Raw genomic sequence first — 12,328 nt, 5'->3', positions numbered from 1 at the left:
CGAAGTGTAGAAGTTTAAAAATTATTTGGTGGCTCAAAAGTACTCTCTGTCTTTTACAATATATATCATTTTAATTTATTAATACTATGTTTCAAATTGATTTTTTTTAATTTTATCCATATTAAATGAGGCTGTGAACCACAGAGAAAACGACTAGAGTCCTATTGAAGCATTATTTGTGAGAACAATTGGCAATTTATGAATCAATAAAATGGTAGGTTTTGGTTTTGTACAACCTAGGACGTTTGTTTAATTCAAAACATATGACTAGAATCGAGCTCTCACTACAATTTATTGAATCCAAATCCTATAATTAATCAGCTCTTGATGACAAAGAAAAAGTAATACTACCTCTGCTAATTTGCAAAGATTTAAAAATTAATAAAGTTTATTATTTATAGAAAATGTATATTACTTTCTCCAAATATCTTTTCTATTCATTTTTATTGGATACCACTTTATTCATAGAAATTACTTTAATATATATAATTAATAAGAGTTCAAGAAAGAAAATTATAAATTCAAGGGACAAAATATACGTAATAACCACCACATGTATTATCAAGATTTGCATTTGATATGAGGCTTTCGAGTTTCAACCGTCAATATCCAACTCATTCAATAAAATGGTGCATTTTGGTTTGCACAAATTAAAGTGTCTATTTTTTTATTGCTCACACTTATATTATATTAGAAAAAATTTTATTTTAAAAACTATTTGGTATTAAATATGAGTACTTCTTTCAGTGGAGATTCAAAACTAAGTTTGGCACAAAGTATCTATTAAATTATAAATAAATAATTACCATAAACTTACACCATCTCTAATTGGATCTAATTCGTCTTATACGTGGAATTTAGCTTTCTTTTCAAAACAAAAAGGATTAAGAAAAATAAAAGACAACAAAATTTTGGTGTTCAGTATCTATCTAATTAAGCCTTCAAAATTATAGAGTTGAATAAAAAATAATCACACCACCCACATTCCATTTTTGGCTAAAGTATACTTTTGCTCCTTTAACTTTATATAAGCTTTTACTTTTATCTTTTAACTTTAAAAAGTATATTTTAGCCTTTTAATTTTAAAATTGTTAGTCTTAAATGGTGATTTTTTATAATAATCATGGTTATTTTGAATATTAAATTTAATATGTTAGTATTTAGTAATGTTTTATAAGCATTCAAGAGCTCAATATTATTATTTTTTGTTAATAGTTTTAGGATTGAAGAATAAAAGTTTACTTTTTAAAATTAAGGGATCAAAATAAAATTTTGTGCAAAGTTAAAGGACTAAAAATATACCTTACCTCTATTTTTTTTATGATAATGGTCAAAATAATTGAAATGATAACTATTACTACTTTCTGTTTTAATTATAAGAACTCGTTTGTAGTCTATAAATAAGATTTTATAATTAGAATCGAAGGTAATATGTATGAGTGCTACCACGAAGATGATCACATGGATTCACTCGTCATGACAGACTCGAAAATTTAAATTGATACAGCAATCACAATAGTCACCGTTTTGATAATGACGAAGACAAAATTGATAGAAGTTGTTAGAGAGACATTAATACACAGAACTTGAAACCATCAAAGTTCAAAATATAGATTTCATATGATGGGTGGGGTGTGTGCTGGCCACAAAAAAGGACGTATAGTGCTCTTAGCTTTTGAAAGACTACGTGTTTGACGAGCAATAACATTAATATAAATCACTTCATCAAATGTATTATATAAATATACAAATTTATCTTTAATTTATTTTTTTGTTGACTTTTATTTTCTTAGAAAGCATATGATTAAACAGGGCTAAAGTTAAAAAGCTATTACCGACAAGTATTAGTCCTAGAAGGGGCCTTTGCTGTTGTATCAAGAGATTTTGAATTCAAATTTATGTAAATGCTGAAAACGCTTTTAGGATAGTTGTCTCCGGTTGAATCCGGCGATATTCGAATATGACCCAATCGGATAGTCACATCGAAAAAAGTTGAAGAGCTATGCCAAATAAAACTATCAGTTAAGTCTTCTCTGTGTACCTTTCTTCCTTCCTTTCCTGAATATCGTTGCAGATACAATTTCTCAGAAAGAAAACTATGGTAAACGTCATGGAGGAATTGTGTTTATGAAGTCTTTTTTAAAAAAAAAAAAAATCAATAATGGGAAAAAGGTGCGTGCTGAGTGTTGAAGTAGGAACGGAGAAAAACTATGATATATTTCGGCTCTTGCCATTTCTTGGTTCTTGACTTTGCAAGTTCACATTCTTAGCTTCTCAGAATTTCTGCTTCACGCCAATAATCAAGTTCGTGATTTCATGAGAAATTTCTTTGCTTGGTTGGTACAAAAACTAAAAGTTGATGCCAACCAACGTTTTTCAGGATAAGAAAATTGGACTTAAAGATCAAAAGGTTGAAATGTTTAATAGGAATAGCCAATTCTTGAAATTGTATTAAGAGCTTCAGGAATCTGCATTAATGATTCTTGAAGCTCAATTTGCTCATTTGTGATTGAATTTCAAGGGTTGGTCCTTTAATTTTCCACCGAATATTTCACCCTTTTAGTTTTTATGTCTAATATTTCCCAAATCTTGTTGATTAAAAGCAAAAGGAGGGAATACACATTTACTATGGGTTTAAAATTAAATTTTTATATTGTTCTGTTCTCTAAAAAGATGCAAGTTTTTTGAGTTTCAAGAATTATGCGAATAATTAGTCTTTTATTTTTTAATCTGACGAAAAAAATTTAATTGGCTCTCTTCATTTTAAATTAGGTCCAACTGAAATTTGTAAGGGTAATTACGTCACAGATAATTAAGTAAACCGGAAAAGAATAGAGATCAACATATAACTATTAATAGAACAGCCAGCTATTTATTAGTTCGTGATATTGATAATCTTTTTTCGGGAATTAGGATGACAATAATTACATGATAATTTTCTACAATTGATTATTTTGTGTATGTCAATATATGGTAATAAGAGAGGGCCAGCTTGAATCCTTGTGGGTTCTAACATGAAAGATCTGAGCTTTCAGTACTATGGTCCCGAAGACCTTTTCACACCTACAGCAAATTTTGAAAACTTCTTTTTTCGAGTATGATTGGGAGTTTTTCCTTCTTTTTTTTTTTTTTTTTAAAAAAAAAGAGACGAATTGAACGCTCAATCTTGAGAAGGCCGATGTTGAGATTTGCCCCTTGTTACATAATTTCTTAGGGTAAGACTAAAACTAAAATTATTATTTTTAAGTGTAAATATATAAGAAAATAATACATAAGAAGACAAAATTATAAAATTGGCAACAAAAAGTCTTCAAAATTAAAATTATTTTCAAGAATTAAAGGAACAAATTTGCACACTGAGCCTTATGCATAAGGATTTTTTTTTAGAAGGGTTACGGGAAAATATACATCCTTAGTCCTTTAAGTATATAATAATTTCAGTTTAATTTCTTAATTTTATGAAGGCTAAAATTTAAAAAAAAAAAAAAACTCTCCTTAAACGTTGGGTCAGTGTAAAACTTTCTTGATGTTTTAAAGTTAGCCTGCTTGATGTTATAAATTTGTTACCTTAAGCCCACTGCCATGTCAGATTAATGAGGATGATGTGACATCCTACATAACATCCAACATGCCATATGTATGAGTTAATAATTTCATGATAATTATATATTTTTTAAAGAAAGGTTAAAATGTCATTTTCTCATTAAAAATAACAAACCCTCATTTAATGAGGATGGTGTCCGTGATTTTGTGTTTTCTTTAATTGCTTGTGCTGGTTTCTGCATCTTATCAATGTTCATGTCCCCGCTGAATCATCTATTTGCAATTGTCTAGTCTTTGTGCTTCATTCGAGCTTGAATATTTAGGAGCATGTTTCTAGATTGTTTTTGAATAGTAACCTGGATTTGCATCATATCATGTAGCTAAGAGAACCAAGGCCCGATTTCAGCCCATCACCCATCGATTTAGCCACAACATTATTCCGCATATAGTTGTGCGATTTCAATTTTTGGTTTCATGATTTTGAATTCTAGTTGTCTCGTTTAAAGAACAAGAGATCTGGGTGGGATAATTTGCACCCATCTGTCGTAGTTTTTTGCTTTTGATCAATTCTCTAATTTTATGGAAAAATGCTGCGTTTTCTTGGATAGGGATAGTGGCGTTGTAGCTGGCAACGGCCTGCGGCAACGGGTCCCAAAAAAATGACGGTTTGTTTTTTTCTAATGACAAAATGACATTTTAGCCCTTTTATGAAAATATATAATTGCCACGAAATTATTAACTCATACAGACGCCATGTTGAATGTCTTGTAAGATGCCTCATCATCCTCATTAATTTGATGAGGCAGTTTCTCTCAGACTCGACAGCCAAATTAACGGCAAGGGGCTTGAGGTAAAAGATTTATAAAATCAAAGAGGCTAAATTTAAAATTCAATAACATCAGGGAGATTATATACAACAGACACAAAATTCAAATAAGTTTTTTCTGTTTTACCCTTTTATAAAACATTTTTTCAATCATTCAACTTTTCTTAATTTTATAAAGTGTGTTTTCAATCATTTAACTTTAATACTACTATTCTCAAATAATAATTGTGTCAATAATTGTTATACTAAAAATTTAACTCAATATATTGACATTTGCAAATGTTTTATATACATTTGAAATTTTAATACTAGTATTTTTTTTTTTTGCTAATGAAAAAAACAGCATAGGATTAGAACTTAAAATATACTTTATGAAACTAATGATCAAAATAAAATCTTATGTAAAGTTAAAAGACCAAAAGTGCACTCTCACCACTCAACAGGTTACCTGTTACAACAGCTACCAATAATCCTATAAATGTTTTTCAATGAAGTCGACGTTATTAAAAAAATCTACAAGTAGGACCAGTTTTTATATATAATTAATATAAAGCAAGAGTATGCAATCCCTACAAGAAACCTGGAAAAGACAGACTCAGAGACATTGAACCAAAACTAGCCCACCAGAGCTTCATGTTAAGCATGCAAAATATTGAAAGCAACAGGTAACGAAAATAATTCTTAGACAAAAGAAATCATGTTTTTCATCTAAAACACATTTCTTAACATAAAGGAACCAATGGAAGAATCAGCGTCTTCAAATATTGCAGGAAGATGAGAACATTTTTGCCCTACCTCGCGTAATAAAAGTTCAATAGTGTAAATCATAACCTCAGCACAGAACCAGACTATAACAACAGAATTTGTACATGTATAACAATCACTCAAAATTTGGAGAGAGAAATACCAAAATTTTGATCCCAACGCAGGAGCAGCTTCAATTTGACGGATGCAACTCAATTTAGGAAATGAAAGAGTTTCCCAACAATTTACAACTGCGAGACAAAAGAATAAATATAGACCTGAGCCACTTCACTGTTGGTTGGTAGTTTGAGGAATTCATCAAAATTAGGACCTAGAAGAGTGTCTATACTCGTCCACGAAACGGCCACACAAGTTATGTACACAACCCTGTAAATATTCACACCATGACTGCACTGTTGGAGCGGAATCGTAAAAGAGAATTTACATAGTTCCCTTGATATAGTAGCGAAGTCCTCATTACCTTTTGCAGACAAAACTGGTAGCCATATCACAAGACATGGCAAAAAAAAGAAAAAATAGTGAAAGCCATTGTGGAAGATGAATTTGTCATTTCTCCAACACAGTATGCTATCTGAAAACAAGGCTTCCATTCTGCTGCACTCTTAAGCTTTCTATAACTGACTGGTAGACTGATTTCAGTGCCTTGATATCGTTACCCTGCAGAAAGAAAAGTAGATAAGCAGCCAAAAAAAAAAACTGTCACTCTCGCATAAGATACATTACTCACTACAACTCACTTGACAATGCAACAAGATAAATTCATTGACAGACCATAGGGAATCCTAGCAAAGAATGTATAGAAAGGCAAATATCAGGATAGCATCTATTCCCTTTTCTACATATTATCCAAGTTATTTATAAAGCATGAGCTCTGATCCATCTTAGGGATTTGCATGAAAGAATTTTACAACAAATTCATACAGAACAATAAACAAATGGGACCAGAAGCTTCAATTAAGTGATGCATGTTCCGGTTGGATCACGGGAGTTCTTGAAGATGTTAAAGATCCAGAAAGTTGAACTACCTGCAACTTTTGACGATACTGCTCAGCCAAATCTGGCGGGCAATGTGCAGCAGAGAATCCTTTAGATACAAAATGAATGAGAAAATCATCGCCAAATTTGTCATACATGAGCTTCTGAGCCGACACAATTTCTCCAAACAAAACAAGCTGAATCAAATGAAAGAAAATAACTATTAAATATTGAGGTAATATATTCAAAGTAAACCATTAAAAGATGAAAACTGAACTGCATTCATTTATCAGAAACTAACTGATGTCAACTCAAGCATGCAACAAAAGACTTCATTTTGAAAAATAACAAATATTAACAACTGAATATCATTCATTTATGAGTTAGACCCAAAAAATAAAGATAATCCTTAATGTGTTAATATTCCTTCCTAAATGAAGAATCAGTATGCTCTAATTAAATAATACTACCTCCGTCCCTCAATATAGGTCCCAATTTTCAGCTTTCTTTTGTCCCCAAAATAAGTAAATACAAGTCCCAATACAAATTTCCAGGTATTATTAATGTATTGTCCCTAAAGTTTAAAATAATGTGGCATTTAATTGGGAATAAGAATGGAAAGATAAAACTAATTTTCACATATCACAGATTCTGGTATTTCCTTGATTTGTGTGTTTTCCAAAATTGGGACCTATATCAAGAGATGGAGGGAGTAAGAGCTAAAAGACCACACTCCCCACTATAGATGGGTGAATGTTTAAGTCAAATATGAGCAAAGCATGAAATGATGTCCATGAAATAGAATGGATATATCAAAGGAAAGGATTCATGCACCTAATGTAATGTGGCATTGTAGAAAATAGGAGTAGAGAGGGGAATGAGAGAAGAGAGTCAGAGAGAACAGAGAAGTTTAGAGAGGAGAGAGGGAAACTAATCATACGCCTGAATATTCATTAGATGACAGCTAAGGATTACAGAGGTTAGGATACTACTTATAGGCATTCCACCAGCTGTCTAATTAGCATAACTAACCAGCAACTAGAACTACCTAAACTATCCTTCAGCCTCATTGAATTAGTGAGCCAAATATTAACCCATGTGGCTTATAGAACTAGTGACCAACCCTAGAACCCATATTATTTATTCTATGGTTACACAACATAATGTCATATGGTTTTGTTAATACCTAGAATTTAGGTTGTGTTTCCCCCCCAAAATATGAATCATGAAAAGTAAACAGAAAGTTGCGAATGTTTTTTCTCATAAGATGTGTCAATTTGAGCTTCTTCATGCTTAATAGATCACAAACCAACGTTACCACAGCCACCACTTTCAAGATAGACCCAAAAAGTGGTGGACATAAGTGAATAGTGAGAGACATAGGAGGAGGCTCAATACGAACTCCAACCAATGGAAGGTAAAAATAATCATTACGAACACAAATTAGGGCTCCCATCCCCAACATAATCCAGACTCCTACAGCCATTTTTCCATTGATGGAATAATAACGATATTCCTCCTACTCTTACATCAGCGTAAACAAATGATGAGCCAATATATCTCTATGCAGAACAAAAAGGGTAAAAGGTATAACCTCAACCTTTTAACTAAGAATTTGACATAAACAACAAAATGACCATCAAGAGGCAGAATTTTTTTATCTGTAATAATCTTGAACGATAGGATTATAAAAACTTAATATGCGCAAAGAAATTGTAAAGCAACAGTAAATGAGCCTTACAGTGTTTGCATCATGGAACTCAAAGATCTGTCAAGCACACTGTGCAAACAGCAGTTTGGTGCAAATGTCTCAATCACAAAGTTACGGAAACCAGGAACCGTTAATCATAATCTATTTAGCACATCAAGAAAGTATTCTCATAAAATCAGAACAAGCATGGCGAATTTACCTTCTCTTCATAAGGGTGGGCACACCAATCTTTAATTAATCTAATAAAGATCTGTACACATGCCTATAATGTAAATAAATAAATCAGGTTCAGATTTTAGCTTATTCAGAAGTACTAATAGGAGAAACACACATGAAATAAAGTAGCTTTCATTACTACCTTTCTCACGAGAATATCCCTATGATTACAAGAAGAGTATAAGAGCAACTGCATCACTTGATTCATGTATGCAATACTTTTTGGGGAAAGAAAAACTGAAGATAAATCATGTGTAGTAATCACATGCAGAAACGTATACAATGTTCGCTGAAGTTCTTGCAATTCACGAATTTCCTACAAGGAAAAGAAAAATGAATCTTAGGTTGCATGTTAACAAGAAAAATATACCAGACTTCTTCTGTTTAAAAAGAATGCGACAAGAATTTAGAATCAACCTCCTGAATAAAAATGTACACGATATCCCCTTAAAACAGATTTTCAATCCTATCAAATATGAACTCAGCTAATAATTGCATGCAGCGTGCAAAGAAGCATGCAACAACAGAGCGGAAAAGGAGAAAGAGCCTGATTAAAAGCGAAAGATGCTGCTCAAATATAGAAACTAGAAAATATAATGTCATTATACATCTATAGTATAGACATGACCAACGCAACAATTCAGCAAAATACATTGCCAAAGCATAAAAACATCGTATCTATCTTTTTTAAACCTGAATCAAACAGGAAGAAGTGTCAACAAGAAAGGTGCAGAATGGTAATAAAAGCCAACGGCAATCATCAATCACTGCCTCACTAATCTAGAGATCCATCGAATTTGCAATTAATGATTCCCTTGCTTGCAGCAAGTAAAACACATCAAGGAAAAGAGGCATTTCACAATGAAATAGATGAGGATACAAACACACGTTCATCAATTTTTGAGACGTTTGACAAACAATATGAAAATCATGGAAATTAATGACAAAATTAACACAATCAATGGATGGGCAAATTTATGCACTTTATGGAACTACAAAATGGATTAATACTTTCATACCTCAGTGATTGCTCCAGAACCAGAATGTAATGTTTCTCTTGGAATAACATTAAATATCCTACCAGCAACAGCTGGAAATATTTCCTCCAAATGCCACGCACCATAACATTGAACTTGCAGATAAGCTGATTTAGCAACAAAAAAACCGACCATTTCCTTTGGCTGCAATTAAAACATTATCATGACATCACTCACTGTTTTCTCTTCCTAATTGAACAAGAAACAGGTGCAGTGTAGCGAGATCAACACCATCATATAAACAACCAATTCAAGAGTTCAACGCACATGTCAGATCAAGATGTATTGGAAGCAAAGTAACAAAAGCATTAATCAAACACAATAACATTAACATAAAATAAAACATCATTCTTTTAGTTATTGCTTGCTCCATCTTTGAATGAAAATAAAATGCTACCATACTTGCAGACTTGTTCACTAAGATCCTAAAGCTGACTTAGCGCACACAAAATTTAAGAATAGAACATAAAACATGCTGTGAATCTAACAGCAATAGCAAACATCAAGGATGGAATTTTTCAAAACCCCATAGAGCACACCAACATGCATCAACTACTGCAAGAGGCAAACATCTCAAAGACCAGAAAGCCCTTGAGAGATAAACCACAATGCAAGCAGAAACATGTATAATGGAAAGGTCAAATATTACCTATGCACCAACAACAAAACAAGAAAATTAAAGGTGAGATGGTATGTTAAACATATTGCCATCACATCCTAATTGGAATTAACAAAAAGAACTTCTCATACTCTCCAACAATTGAACCACAAAGTAGTGCATCGAACTGAATTGGCACCTAGATATTGCAAAAATAAAATATTTGGATGTATTTGGATGAAAATTTAAAAAAGTCCTATTGAAATACAAGGGAATTAAACTACTCTAATTCATTTCTGAAATCACCATTCTTCTTGTGTATTTTTTCATAGTTTTTTCTAAATCCATATGATGTCAGAGTCTATGGTTCGTGTTTGGTGATGAAGAGTAGGAATGGAGTCTAACGGCTGGGTCAAGGGTCCAAACAATTTGGTCGGTGGCCAGTTTTGAGGTCACACTTGAACCCAGGGTCCAAGTTTAGTCTGATAGATGGGTCCATGCAATGTATCAATTAAGGGTACAGGTTAGGCTCACGTTCAGTGGATACACCTCCGTCAAGGGTCTCAGCCACAGTGTCACGCATGGTTTTGGTTTGGTAGCTGAGTCTAGGTCCAAGGTCCATCTGACAGCTGCATGCACAGCAAGGCCTGTCTCATGTCAAAGGTCCCGGTCTGAGGTTGGCATCAAGGCGCCTATGATCACACATCTAGTTTGCTCATTCTTAGAGTCCAGTTAACAATAAGAATTTGAAATATCCTATTTTTGGTCAAACTTTCCACAGTTAAATTATTGGTCAAAAGAATTTGCTCAGAATTTTGAGGACCCTGATATTTTCTATCCAAACAAGTATTTTGGTAGAATTTAATTACTCATCCCGCTGACTTCATCTAAACAAAACTGAGTGAAATCAGATATGATATGCACCTCACTTTCTGCAAGTAACTGCTCCAATGCCTTTGGAAGGTATGGGAAGACAGATGCTCCTAGTGTGTCCACCATACGATGTATAAAAGACGTGACCTACATGCCAGGCGTGAATATTATTAGGCAACAAATACTGATGACTTACAAGAGAAGCACCAATTCCTGTATCTAGTTCTTACCTTGCTTCGCAAAGGTTCAACTTTTTGGAAAGACAACAAGAACTTGGAGAAGCACATCCAATGTCTAGGTAAATGAAAAGAAGAATTATAACCCAAATGACATAAATTTGAGAGAAATTAAAGAAATGCTAATATCATGGTTACAACTCCAAAAAACATCCAAGAGACAGTAAATCAAAGCAATTGTATACAATTGTTTATGCAGAGCGCACTCACGCACACACCACATAAGCGGGGTAAGTTCCAGCAGAGGGGAAATGGTATAAGAAATTAAACATCTAATTGTCTTCATCTAAGGGCATAAAAAAAAAAAAATAGAAACACATCCCACCATTCACAAAAAGAAATGAAAACGCCATAGATTAGATATCAACAATGCTCACTACATAACGGAAAGTGAAACTCCAGATTATTCATTTGTAATCCTTTCTGTAGCTGCTTAACCACATAAATGACAGTGCATTTGGATCCATTAAAATATAACAAAACGCTAACCTTCTTGAACATGAGACCAATTGCAGGGCGACTGGCAGTTACAAGACGCTCACTGAAGCCCTGCCAAAATGACACGGAAATATGTTGAAAATGTTTCAAGTTTGCTAATTTCATTGAAGATATTGACTTCAAAATTATAAAAATGTAAATCTGCTTATCAATTTAAAGAGTTGTAAGTATTTTGGGTAATTAAGATGAAAAGTGGAAATACAAAGCACCTTGCTGAGAGCATTAATTGCCATGATAATTTGCTGGATAATAGCAACCTTGGCATTAGTCTCCTCTACACTCAATATTGCTATTGATGAGCAATGCCTCAACCTGTATCAAAAAAGCACAAGACATGTATAGAAATCACACACACCAGCAGATAGATTTTGAGAATATCTGAGAAATCATATATTCAACACTTTGAAATTCAAGAATAACCTGTTGACAAAGAGGACTGAGCAAGGATGATAGATAATCAGATTGGTTCTCGAGTGGGACATCTTCCATTCCAATCAATAACCCAATTGCCTAGAAGAGAAAGATAACAAATAAGGCAAATGACAAAGCCTTCAAAAAATATCCATAATGCTAAAATTATGTAAAATGAGAATACCTCAAAAATGTGGCTGCCATCTTCTGACCCTGATAGCTCTTCTGTTGTATAATCCAAACTGGTGAATTGCACAACAGAATCTCGTAGGCTCTGGGTATTTAAATGAGATAAGGAGATATGAGTTAGGATAATGAATTAAATTCATACAATAACTAAAGAATGATCGAAGGAAATACGCATGACAAATCTTGTTTAAACAGCATGATAAGATTTAAAGTAGCAGATTACTTAGAAAAAGATAACCAGGGACAGATTATATTCTGCTACCTGCAAAATTGTCTCATGAAAGGAACCAGCTTCACTTTTAGCAATTTTACAACCCTCATAAACAAATAACGGGCCCTTCGGCTTACTCTGATGTTAGGATGACGTATGCCTCTTTCATCCAGAAAGGCAGCAAGAACCATAGGAATACACTGGGCATTATCCTGAACAAACTTGATATATCTTGTTAT

General features: G+C 33.0%; 1 pseudogene; it reads right to left on the bottom strand.

The window, feature by feature from the left end:
* Positions 1-5,069: 5,069 nt before the first annotated feature.
* On the bottom strand, positions 5,070-12,227 carry LOC114737281 (exportin-T-like; annotated as a pseudogene).
* Positions 12,228-12,328: the final 101 nt, after the last annotated feature.

Source organism: Neltuma alba, unplaced genomic scaffold (genome assembly GCF_004799145.2).
Source record: "Neltuma alba isolate B1F8T4 unplaced genomic scaffold, ASM479914v2 tig00013422_pilon, whole genome shotgun sequence".
In the NCBI taxonomy this organism is placed as follows: domain Eukaryota; kingdom Viridiplantae; phylum Streptophyta; class Magnoliopsida; order Fabales; family Fabaceae; genus Neltuma; species Neltuma alba.
Note: the sequence above shows the minus strand (reverse complement) of the source record. Positions and strands in the feature narration are given on the sequence as shown.